General features: G+C 46.9%; 3 non-coding genes across 3 annotated transcripts; all 3 read left to right on the forward strand.

Moving 5' to 3' along the window:
• Positions 1-6533: 6533 nt before the first annotated feature.
• Positions 6534-6605, forward strand: TRNAH-GUG (transfer RNA histidin (anticodon GUG)). The gene has a single exon. It is a non-coding gene; the product is annotated as a tRNA-His (tRNA).
• A 2279-nt stretch (positions 6606-8884) lies between these two features.
• TRNAH-GUG (transfer RNA histidin (anticodon GUG)) lies at positions 8885-8956 on the forward strand. Its single transcript has one exon. It is a non-coding gene; the product is annotated as a tRNA-His (tRNA).
• Positions 8957-11359: 2403 nt separating this feature from the next.
• TRNAH-GUG (transfer RNA histidin (anticodon GUG)) lies at positions 11360-11431 on the forward strand. Its single transcript has one exon. It is a non-coding gene; the product is annotated as a tRNA-His (tRNA).
• The last annotated feature ends 2200 nt before the right edge of the window (positions 11432-13631 follow it).

A 13631-nucleotide genomic window follows, 5' to 3' on the forward strand; every position in this document is an offset into this window, starting at 1 on the left:
GCACGTCCAATGTGGAAAAGTGCTTTCCATAGCACCTTGAGGGTGGGCGACATCTAGAGCTGTGCAGTAGCCACCCATGCCCCAGACGTCAAAGAGAACAAGAAGTTACACATGTTGGAAGTGAGGGTGAGACATTGAGGAGATATGATCCCCGTATGAAGCCGAGAGAAGGAGGAGGCGTGAACGTGCATCCATGTATGCAGGCGAGAAGGGAAGGAGCATTGGTCATGCATCCCTGCATGAGGGTGAGACAGGGAGGAGATATGATCCCCGTATGAAGCCGAGAGAAGGAGGAGGCGTGAACATGCATCCATGTATGCGGGCGAGACAGGAAGGAGCATTGGTCATGCATCCCTGCATGAGGGTGAGACAGGGAGGAGATATGATCCCCGTATGAAGCCGAGAGAAGGAGGAGGCGTGAACGTGCATCCATGTATGCAGGCGAGAAGGGAAGGAGCATTGGTCATGCATCCCTGCATGAGGGTGAGACAGGGAGGAGATATGATCCCTGTATGAAGCTGAGAGAAGGAGGAGGCGTGAACGTGCATCCATGTATGCGGGCGAGACAGGAAGGAGCATTGGTCATGCATCCCTGCATGAGGGTGAGACAGGGAGGAGATATGATCCCCGTATGAAGCCGAGAGAAGGAGGAGGCGTGAACGTGCATCCATGTATGCGGGCGAGACGGGAAGGAGCATTGGTCATGCATCCCTTCCTGAGGGTGAGACAGGGAGGAGATAAAATCCCTGTATGAAGCCGAGAGAACGAGGAAACATGAACGTGCATCCATGTATGCGGGCGAGAAGGGAAGGAGCATTGGTCATGCATCCCTGCATGAGGGTGAGACAGGGAGGAGATAAAATCCCTGTATGAAGCCAAGAGAACGAGGCGGCATGAACATGCATCCTTGTATGCATGTGTGACATGGAGTCATCATGTACATGCATCCCTTTATAAGGACATAACATGGAGGACGCATGAACATGAATGCCTGAATTTTATGGTGGTGGCCTTCGGGTGATTTGGCACGTGCAATTGGTGAACAGCACTTCTCCTGCGCAAAAAAATAAATGTACTATTAGCACCCCGGAGGGAGCCTCTGCACTTCTTATAGGGAGAAAACTCTGCAATGGAAGGGGACAGGGTCAATAACAGCTGTAAACTCTCACAAGACCATCACTGCTCTCACACTTTCCTGCTCTCAGGCTGGCGGGCCATTATCGGCCCTGGCTGCCGCACCATTGCCAGGTTTGTGTAACTATATTATTTCTAATTGGCTCCACTTTGATGACTTTCATTTGGATTCTGACTTGATTATTGAGATCTTTAATAAGTGACTGGGGATCAGGTGTCCACTTATTCTCATGGATAACATCACAACCAACCTTTAATTCAAACATGAGTCATGACATCACAGATGGAGTACAGCTTATGAAAGTGGTGGAACGTCACATTGTAGCAGCCCAAGTAGCTCACAGTGATCGTATAGTGGTTAGCACTCTGCGTTGTGACCGCAGCAACCTCGGTTCGAATCCGAGTCACGGCATTGCAGTGAGGCAATGTCACGGCAGTTGGGCAGATATTTTAGAATTTCCATTAACACATTGGCAATCTCTGTGGAGGACTGAAACAATTTGATATGTCCTGTTACTGTTATGAACCTTTTGTTTCTTTAATGCTCTTTGCACACTTTTTCATCGGGTGACTGTAATGTATTTCAACCAAATCTAATTAAGAGCGCATTATGTGGTGACATTTGCAGTACATAAAACATTATAACACTGCCATTTACGTCAATAACCACTAGCTTGATTAAGACATATGTATTGCAGCGACAGTATTTCCCAGTTACAAATGGGAATAAAAACAACATCCGCGAGGGATTGAACCAACGACATTTAACTGATGTTGCCAATGGAGCGCGTTACAGAGAGCGCGAGGTCCCGCCTTTACAGTCACACGCTGATGATAATACAGATGTTTAAATAAACAGGCATATCTGTGGACTTGTGGTCTTTCTACATTGGGACTCATAGTCTAGTCCTAGGCTATTGTAGGCACTGGCGTATCTTTTAGTGGAATGAGAGGCATTCTGTAGTCGCGTGAAAGGACCTTTCAAGTCAATCTGATCTGTATTGTCCTGTGAAAAAAAGCGTTCTTAGACACAGTGAGGAGTTTTTGGGGATAATGGGAAAATCATTTCCAACTAAATGACAGGAATTTCTTAGTCCAATCATGAGGTGTGCTAGGCTTTTTTATACTGTGGCGGAAAGAGAGAGAGTATAACAGTCATTATAAATAAAGGGCCAAGGAAGTGACAGTTTATGGAAGGAACAATTTGCACATAGTTTTAGAATGTGGTCAGGAGGAGGACAATGTGCTTACACATATGAAACATTAGAAGGTAGACATTATGGAAGCACATATATTTCTTTATTTTTATTGTATTTGGGGAGAGGGGGTTAATATAGCACGTCCAATGTGGAAAAGTGCTTTCCATAGCACCTTGCAGGGGGGCGACATCTAGAGCTGTGCAGTAGCCACCCATGCCCCAGACGTCAAAGAGAACAAGAAGTTACACATGTTGGAAGTGAGGGTGAGACATTGAGGAGATATGATCCCCGTATGAAGCCGAGAGAAGGAGGAGGCGTGAACGTGCATCCATGTATGCAGGCGAGAAGGGAAGGAGCATTGGTCATGCATCCCTGCATGAGGGTGAGACAGGGAGGAGATATGATCCCCGTATGAAGCCGAGAGAAGGAGGAGACGTGAACATGCATCCATGTATGCGGGCAAGACAGGAAGGAGCATTGGTCATGCATCCCTGCATGAGGGTGAGACAGGGAGGAGATATGATCCCCGTATGAAGCCGAGAGAAGGAGGAGGCGTGAACGTGCATGCATGTATGCAGGCGAGAAGGGAAGGAGCATTGGTCATGCATCCCTGCATGAGGGTGAGACAGGGAGGAGATATGATCCCCGTATGAAGCCGAGAGAAGGAGGAGGCGTGAACGTGCATCCATGTATGCAGGCGAGACAGGAAGGAGCATTGGTCATGCATCCCTGCATGAGGGTGAGACAGGGAGGAGATATGATCCCCGTATGAAGCCGAGAGAAGGAGGAGGCGTGAACGTGCATCCATGTATGCGGGCGAGACGGGAAGGAGCATTGGTCATGCATCCCTTCCTGAGGGTGAGACAGGGAGGAGATAAAATCCCCGTATGAAGCCGAGAGAACGAGGAGACATGAACGTGCATCCATGTATGCGGGCGAGAAGGGAAGGAGCATTGGTCATGCATCCCTGCATGAGGGTGAGACAGGGAGGAGATAAAATCCCTGTATGAAGCCAAGAGAACGAGGCGGCATGAACATGCATCCTTGTATGCAGGTGTGACATGGAGTCATCATGAACATGCATCCCTTTATAAGGACATAACATGGAGGACGCATGAACATGAATGCCTGAATTTTATGGTGGTGGCCTTCGGGTGATTTGGCACGTGCAATTGGTGAAGAGCACTTCTCCTGCGCAAAAAAATAAATGTACTATTAGCACCCCGGAGGGAGCCTCTGCACTTCTTATAGGGAGAAAACTCTGCAATGGAAGGGGACAGGGTCAATAACAGCTGTAAACTCTCACAAGACCATCACTGCTCTCACACTTTCCTGCTCTCAGGCTGGCGGGCCATTATCGGCCCTGGCTGCCGCACCATTGCCAGGTTTGTGTAACTATATTATTTCTAATTGGCTCCACTTTGATGACTTTCATTTGGATTCTGACTTGATTATTGAGATCTTAAATAAGTGACTGGGGATCAGGTGTCCACTTATTCTCATGGATAACATCACAACCAACCTTTAATTCAAACATGAGTCATGACATCACAGATGGAGTACAGCTTATGATAGAGGTGGAACGTCACATTGTAGCAGCCCAAGTAGCTCGCCGTGATCGTATAGTGGTTAGTACTCTGCGTTGTGGCCGCAGCAACCTCGGTTCGATTCCGAGTCACTGCATTGCGGTGAGGCAATGTCACGGCAGTTGGACAGATATTTTAGAATTTCCATTAATACATTGGCAATCTCTGTGGAGGACTGAAACAATTCGATATGTCCTGTTACTGTTATGAACCTTTTGTTTCTTTAATGCTCTTTGCACACTTTTTCATCGGGTGACTGTAATGTATTTCAACCAAATCTAATTAAGAGCGCATTATGTGGTGACATTTGCAGTACATGAAACATTATAACACTGCCATTTACGTCAATAACCACTAGCTTGATTAAGACATATGTATTGCAGCGACAGTATTTCCCAGTTACAAATGGGAATAAAAACAACATCCGCGAGGGATTGAACCAACGACATTTAACTGATGTTGCCAATGGAGCGCGTTACAGAGAGCGCGAGGTCCCGCCTTTACAGTCACACGCTGATGATAATACAGATGTTTAAATAAACAGGCATATCTGTGGACTTGTGGTCTTTCTACATTGGGACTCATAGTCTAGTCCTAGGCTATTGTAGGCACTGGCGTATCTTTTAGTGGAATGAGAGGCATTCTGTAGTCGCGTGAAAGGACCTTTCAAGTCAATCTGATCTGTATTGTCCTGTGAAAAAAAGCGTTCTTAGACACAGTGAGGAGTTTTTGGGGATAATGGGAAAATCATTTCCAACTAAATGACAGGAATTTCTTAGTCCAATCATGAGGTGTGCTAGGCTTTTTTATACTGTGGCGGAAAGAGAGACAGTATAACAGTCATTATAAATAAAGGGCCAAGGAAGTGACAGTTTATGGAAGGAACAATTTGCACATAGTTTTAGAATTTGGTCAGGAGGAGGACAATGTGCTTACACATATGAAACATTAGAAGGTAGACATTATGGAAGCACATATATTTCTTTATTTTTATTGTATTTGGGGAGAGGGGGTTAATATAGCACGTCCAATGTGGAAAAGTGCTTTCCATAGCACCTTGCAGGTGGGCGACATCTAGAGCTGTGCAGTAGCCACCCATGCCCCAGACGTCAAAGAGAACAAGAAGTTACACATGTTGGAAGTGAGGGTGAGACATTGAGGAGATATGATCCCCGTATGAAGCCGAGAGAAGGAGGAGGCGTGAACGTGCATCCATGTATGCAGGCGAGAAGGGAAGGAGCATTGGTCATGCATCCCTGCATGAGGGTGAGACAGGGAGGAGATATGATCCCCGTATGAAGCCGAGAGAAGGAGGAGGCGTGAACGTGCATCCATGTATGCGGGCGAGACAGGAAGGAGCATTGGTCATGCATCCCTGCATGAGGGTGAGACAGGGAGGAGATATGATCCCCGTATGAAGCCGAGAGAAGGAGGAGGCGTGAACGTGCATCCATGTATGCAGGCGAGAAGGGAAGGAGCATTGGTCATGCATCCCTGCATAAGGGTGAGACAGGGAGGAGATATGATCCCCGTATGAAGCCGAGAGAAGGAGGAGGCGTGAACGTGCATCCATGTATGCGGGCGAGACAGGAAGGAGCATTGGTCATGCATCCCTGCATGAGGGTGGGACAGGGAGGAGATATGATCCCCGTATGAAGCCGAGAGAAGGAGGAGGCATGAACGTGCATCCATGTATGCGGGCGAGAAGGGAAGGAGCATTGGTCATGCATCCCTGCATGAGGGTGAGACAGGGAGGAGATATGATCCCCGTATGAAGCCGAGAGAAGGAGGAGGCGTGAACGTGCATCCATGTATGCAGGCGAGACGGGAAGGAGCATTGGTCATGCATCCCTTCCTGAGGGTGAGACAGGGAGGAGATAAAATCCCCGTATGAAGCCGAGAGAACGAGGAGACATGAACGTGCATCCATGTATGCGGGCGAGAAGGGAAGGAGCATTGGTCATGCATCCCTGCATGAGGGTGAGACAGGGAGGAGATAAATTCCCTGTATGAAGCCAAGAGAACGAGGCGGCATGAACATGCATCCTTGTATGCAGGTGTGACATGGAGTCATCATGAACATGCATCCCTTTATAAGGACATAACATGGAGGACGCATGCACATGAATGCCTGAATTTTATGGTGGTGGCCTTCGGGTGATTTGGCATGTGCAATTGGTGAAGAGCACTTCTCCTGCGCAAAAAAATAAATGTACTATTAGCACCCCTGAGGGAGCCTCTGTACATCCTATAGGGAGAAAACTCTGCAATGGAAGGGGACAGGGTCAATAACAGCTGTAAACTCTCACAAGACCATCACTGCTCTCACACTTTCCTGCTCTCAGGCTGGCGGGCCATTATCGGCCCTGGCTGCCACACCATTGCCAGGTTTGTGTAACTATATTATTTCTAATTGGCTCCACTTTGATGACTTTCATTTGGATTCTGACTTGATTATTGAGATCTTAAATAAGTGACTGGGGATCAGGTGTCCACTTATTCTCATGGATAACATCACAACCAACCTTTAATTCAAACATGAGACATGACATCACAGATGGAGTACAGCTTATGACAGAGGTGGAACGTCACATCGTAGTAGCCCAAGTAGCTCGCCGTGATCGTATAGTGGTTAGTACTCTGCGTTGTGGCCGCAGCAACCTCGGTTCGAATCCGAGTCACGGCATTCCGGTGAGGCAATGTCACGGCAGTTGGGCAGATATTTTAGAATTTCCATTAATACATTGGCAATCTCTGTGGAGGACTGAAACAATTCGATACGTCCTGTTACTGTTATGAACCTTTTGTTTCTTTAATGCTCTTTGCACACTTTTTCATCGGGTGACTGTAATGTATTTCAACCAAATCTAATTAAGAGCGCATTATGTGGTGACATTTGCATTACATGAAACATTATAACACTGCCATTTACGTCAATAACCACTAGCTTGATTAAGACATATGTATTGCAGCGACAGTATTTCCCAGTTACAAATGGGAATAAAAACAACATCCGCGAGGGATTGAACCAACGACATTTAACTGATGTTGCCAATGGAGCGCGTTACAGAGAGCGCGAGGTCCCGCCTTTACAGTCACACGCTGATGATAATACAGATGTTTAAATAAACAGGCATATCTGTGGACTTTTGGTCTTTCTACATTGGGACTCATAGTCTAGTCCTAGGCTATTGTAGGCACTGGCGTATATTTTAGTGGAATGAGAGGCATTCTGTAGTCGCGTGAAAGGACCTTTCAAGTCAATCTGATCTGTATTGTCCTGTGAAAAAAAGCGTTCTTAGACACAGTGAGGAGTTTTTGGGGATAATGGGAAAATCATTTCCAACTAAATGACAGGAATTTCTTAGTCCAATCATGAGGTGTGCTAGGCTTTTTTATACTGTGGCGGAAAGAGAGACAGTATAACAGTCATTATAAATAAAGGGCCAAGGAAGTGACAGTTTATGGAAGGAACAATTTGCACATAGTTTTAGAATGTGGTCAGGAGGAGGACAATGTGCTTACACATATGAAACATTAGAAGGTAGACATTATGGAAGCACATATATTTCTTTATTTGTATTGTATTTGGGGAGAGGGGGTTAATATAGCACGTCCAATGTGGAAAAGTGCTTTCCATAGCACCTTGCAGGTGGGCGACATCTAGAGCTGTGCAGTAGCCACCCATGCCCCAGACGTCAAAGAGAACAAGAAGTTACACATGTTGGAAGTGAGGGTGAGACATTGAGGAGATATGATACCCGTATGAAGCCGAGAGAAGGAGGAGGCGTGAACGTGCATCCATGTATGCAGGCAAGAAGGGAAGGAGCATTGGTCATGCATCCCTGCATGAGGGTGAGACAGGGAGGAGATATGATCCCCGTATGAAGCCGAGAGAAGGAGGAGGCGTGAACATGCATCCATGTATGCGGGCGAGACAGGAAGGAGCATTGGTCATGCATCCCTGCATGAGGGTGAGACAGGGAGGAGATATGATCCCCGTATGAAGCCGAGAGAAGGAGGAGGCGTGAACGTGCATCCATGTATGCGGGCGAGACAGGAAGGAGCATTGGTCATGCATCCCTGCATGAGGGTGAGACAGGGAGGAGATATGATCCCCGTATGAAGCCGGGAAAAGGAGGAGGCGTGAACGTGCATCCATGTATGCGGGCGAGACGGGAAGGAGCATTGGTCATGCATCCCTTCCTGAGGGTGAGACAGGGAAGAGATAAAATCCCTGTATGAAGCCGAGAGAACGAGGAGACATGAACGTGCATCCATGTATGCGGGCGAGAAGGGAAGGAGCATTGGTCATGCATCCCTGCTTGAGGGTGAGACAGGGAGGAGATAAAATCCCTGTATGAAGCCAAGAGAACGAGGCGGCATGAACATGCATCCTTGTATGCAGGTGTGACATGGAGTCATCATGAACATGCATCCCTTTATAAGGACATAACATGGAGGACGCATGAACATGAATGCCTGAATTTTATGGTGGTGGCCTTCGGGTGATTTGGCACGTGCAATTGGTGAAGAGCACTTCTCCTGCGCAAAAAAATAAATGTACTATTAGCACCCCGGAGGGAGCCTCTGCACTTCTTATAGGGAGAAAACTCTGCAATGGAAGGGGACAGGGTCAATAACAGCTGTAAACTCTCACAAGACCATCACTGCTCTCACACTTTCCTGCTCTCAGGCTGGCGGGCCATTATCGGCCCTGGCTGCCGCACCATTGCCAGGTTTGTGTAACTATATTATTTCTAATTGGCTCCACTTTGATGACTTTCATTTGGATTCTGACTTGATTATTGAGATCTTAAATAAGTGACTGGGGATCAGGTGTCCACTTATTCTCATGGATAACATCACAACCAACCTTTAATTCAAACATGAGTCATGACATCACAGATGGAGTACAGCTTATGATAGAGGTGGAACGTCACATTGTAGCAGCCCAAGTAGCTCGCCGTGATCGTATAGTGGTTAGTACTCTGCGTTGTGGCCGCAGCAACCTCGGTTCGAATCCGAGTCACGGCATTGCGGTGAGGCAATGTCACGTCACGGCAGTTGGGCAGATATTTTAGAATTTCCATTAATACATTGGCAATCTCTGTGGAGGACTGAAACAATTCGATATGTCCTGTTACTGTTATGAACCTTTTGTTTCTTTAATGCTCTTTGCACACTTTTTCATCGGGTGACTGTAATGTATTTCAACCAAATCTAATTAAGAGCGCATTATGTGGTGACATTTGCAGTACATGAAACATTATAACACTGCCATTTACGTCAATAACCACTAGCTTGATTAAGACATATGTATTGCAGCGACAGTATTTCCCAGTTACAAATGGGAATAAAAACAACATCTGCGAGGGATTGAACCAACGACATTTAACTGATGTTGCCAATGGAGCGCGTTACAGAGAGCGCGAGGTCCCGCCTTTACAGTCACACGCTGATGATAATACAGATGTTTAAATAAACAGGCATATCTGTGGACTTGTGGTCTTTCTACATTGGGACTCATAGTCTAGTCCTAGTCTATTGTAGGCACTGGCGTATCTTTTAGTGGAATGAGAGGCATTCTGTAGTCGCGTGAAAGGACCTTTCAAGTCAATCTGATCTGTATTGTCCTGTGAAAAAAAGCGTTCTTAGACACAGTGAGGAGTTTTTGGGGATAATGGGAAAATCATTTCCAACTAAATGACAGGAATTTCTTAGTCCAATCACGAGGTGTGCCAGGTTTTTTTATACTGTGGCGGAAAGAGAGAGAGTATAACAGTCATTATAAATAAAGGGCCAAGGAAGTGACAGTTTATGGAAGGAACAATTTGCACATAGTTTTAGAATGTGGTCAGGAGGAGGACAATGTGCTTACACATATGAAACATTAGAAGGTAGACATTATGGAAGCACATATATTTCTTTATTTTTATTGTATTTGGGGAGAGGGGGTTAATATAGCACGTCCAATGTGGAAAAGTGCTTTCCATAGCACCTTGCAGGTGGGCGACATCTAGATCTGTGCAGTAGCCACCCATGCCCCAGACGTCAAAGAGAACAAGAAGTTACACATGTTGGAAGTGAGGGTGAGACATTGAGGAGATATGATCCCCGTATGAAGCCGAGAGAAGGAGGAGGCGTGAACGTGCATCCATGTATGCAGGCGAGAAGGGAAGGAGCATTGGTCATGCATCCCTGCATGAGGGTGAGACAGGGAGGAGATATGATCCCCGTATGAAGCCGAGAGAAGGAGGAGGCGTGAAATTGCATCCATGTATGCGGGCGAGACAGGAAGGAGCATTGGTCATGCATCCCTGCATGAGGGTGAGACAGGGAGGAGATATGATCCCCGTATGAAGCCGAGAGAAGGAGGAGGCGTGAACGTGCATCCATGTATGCAGGCGAGAAGGGAAGGAGCATTGGTCATGCATCCCTGCATGAGGGTGAGACAGGGAGGAGATATGATCCCCGTATGAAGCCGAGAGAAGGAGGAGGCGTGAACGTGCATCCATGTATGCGGGCGAGACAGGAAGGAGCATTGGTCATGCATCCCTGCATGAGGGTGAGACAGGGAGGAGATATGATCCCCGTATGAAGCCGAGAGAAGGAGGAGGCGTGAACGTGCATCCATGTATGCGGGCGAGACGGGAAGGAGCATTGGTCATGCATCCCTTCCCGAGGGTGAGACAGGGAGGAGATAAAATCCCCGTATGAAGCCGAGAGAACGAGAAGACATGAACGTGCATCCATGTATGCGGGCGAGAAGGGAAGGAGCATTGGTCATGCATCCCTGCATGAGGGTGAGACAGGGAGGAGATAAAATCCCTGTATGAAGCCAAGAGAACGAGGCGGCATGAACATGCATCCTTGTATGCAGGTGTGACATGGAGTCATCATGAACATGCATCCCTTTATAAGGACATAACATGGAGGACGCATGAACATGAATGCCTGAATTTTATGGTGGTGGCCTTCGGGTGATTTGGCACGTGCAATTGGTGAAGAGCACTTCTCCTGCGCAAAAAAATAAATTTACTATTAGCACCCCGGAGGGAGCCTCTGCACTTTTTATAGGGAGAAAACTCTGCAATGGAAGGGGACAGGGTCAATAACAGCTGTAAACTCTCACAAGACCATCACTGCTCTCACACTTTCCTGCTCTCAGGCTGGCGGGCCATTATCGGCCCTGGCTGCCGCACCATTGCCAGGTTTGTGTAACTATATTATTTCTAATTGGCTCCACTTTGATGACTTTCATTTGGATTCTGACTTGATTATTGAGATCTTAAATAAGTGACTGGGGATCAGGTGTCCACTTATTCTCATGGATAACATCACAACCAACCTTTAATTCAAACATGAGTCATGACATCACAGATGGAGTACAGCTTATGATAGAGGTGGAACGTCACATTGTAGCAGCCCAAGTAGCTCGCCGTGATCGTATAGTGGTTAGTACTCTGCGTTGTGGCCGCAGCAACCTCGGTTCGAATCCGAGTCACGGCATTGCGGTGAGGCAATGTCACGTCACGGCAGTTGGGCAGATATTTTAGAATTTCCATTAATACATTGGCAATCTCTGTGGAGGACTGAAACAATTCGATATGTCCTGTTACTGTTATGAACCTTTTGTTTCTTTAATGCTCTTTGCACACTTTTTCATCGGGTGACTGTAATGTATTTCAACCAAATCTAATTAAGAGCGCATTATGTGGTGACATTTGCAGTACATGAAACATTATAACACTGCCATTTACGTCAATAACCACTAGCTTGATTAAGACATATGTATTGCAGCGACAGTATTTCCCAGTTACAAATGGGAATAAAAACAACATCTGCGAGGGATTGAACCAACGACATTTAACTGATGTTGCCAATGGAGCGCGTTACAGAGAGCGCGAGGTCCCGCCTTTACAGTCACACGCTGATGATAATACAGATGTTTAAATAAACAGGCATATCTGTGGACTTGTGGTCTTTCTACATTGGGACTCATAGTCTAGTCCTAGTCTATTGTAGGCACTGGCGTATCTTTTAGTGGAATGAGAGGCATTCTGTAGTCGCGTGAAAGGACCTTTCAAGTCAATCTGATCTGTATTGTCCTGTGAAAAAAAGCGTTCTTAGACACAGTGAGGAGTTTTTGGGGATAATGGGAAAATCATTTCCAACTAAATGACAGGAATTTCTTAGTCCAATCACGAGGTGTGCCAGGTTTTTTTATACTGTGGCGGAAAGAGAGAGAGTATAACAGTCATTATAAATAAAGGGCCAAGGAAGTGACAGTTTATGGAAGGAACAATTTGCACATAGTTTTAGAATGTGGTCAGGAGGAGGACAATGTGCTTACACATATGAAACATTAGAAGGTAGACATTATGGAAGCACATATATTTCTTTATTTTTATTGTATTTGGGGAGAGGGGGTTAATATAGCACGTCCAATGTGGAAAAGTGCTTTCCATAGCACCTTGCAGGTGGGCGACATCTAGATCTGTGCAGTAGCCACCCATGCCCCAGACGTCAAAGAGAACAAGAAGTTACACATGTTGGAAGTGAGGGTGAGACATTGAGGAGATATGATCCCCGTATGAAGCCGAGAGAAGGAGGAGGCGTGAACGTGCATCCATGTATGCAGGCGAGAAGGGAAGGAGCATTGGTCATGCATCCCTGCATGAGGGTGAGACAGGGAGGAGATATGATCCCCGTATGAAGCCGAGAGAAGGAGGAGGCGTGAAATTGCATCCATGTATGCGGGCGAGACAGGAAGGAGCATTGGTCATGCATCCCTGCATGAGGGTGAGACAGGGAGGAGATATGATCCCCGTATGAAGCCGAGAGAAGGAGGAGGCGTGAACGTGCATCCATGTATGCAGGCGAGAAGGGAAGGAGCATTGATCATGCATCCCTGCATGAGGGTGAGACAGGGAGGAGATATGATCCCCGTATGAAGCCGAGAGAAGGAGGAGGCGTGAACGTGCATCCATGTATGCGGGCGAGACAGGAAGGAGCATTGGTCATGCATCCCTGCATGAGGGTGAGACAGGGAGGAGATATGATCCCCGTATGAAGCCGAGAGAAGGAGGAGGCGTGAACGTGCATCCATGTATGCGGGCGAGACGGGAAGGAGCATTGGTCATGCATCCCTTCCCGAGGGTGAGACAGGGAGGAGATAAAATCCCCGTATGAAGCCGAGAGAACGAGAAGACATGAACGTGCATCCATGTATGCGGGCGAGAAGGGAAGGAGCATTGGTCATGCATCCCTGCATGAGGGTGAGACAGGGAGGAGATAAAATCCCTGTATGAAGCCAAGAGAACGAGGCGGCATGAACATGCATCCTTGTATGCAGGTGTGACATGGAGTCATCATGAACATGCATCCCTTTATAAGGACATAACATGGAGGACGCATGAACATGAATGCCTGAATTTTATGGTGGTGGCCTTCGGGTGATTTGGCACGTGCAATTGGTGAAGAGCACTTCTCCTGCGCAAAAAAATAAATTTACTATTAGCACCCCGGAGGGAGCCTCTGCACTTCTTATAGGGAGAAAACTCTGCAATGGAAGGGGACAGGGTCAATAACAGCTGTAAACTCTCACAAGACCATCACTTCTCTCACACTTTCCTGCTCTCAGGCTGGCGGGCCATTATCGGCCCTGGCTGCCGCACCATTGCCAGGTTTGTGTAACTATATTATTTCT

This window comes from Ambystoma mexicanum, assembly GCF_040938575.1.
Source record: "Ambystoma mexicanum isolate Mex_15411 chromosome 12 unlocalized genomic scaffold, UKY_AmexF1_1 Mex_chr12_unloc.1, whole genome shotgun sequence".
Classification (NCBI taxonomy): domain Eukaryota; kingdom Metazoa; phylum Chordata; class Amphibia; order Caudata; family Ambystomatidae; genus Ambystoma; species Ambystoma mexicanum.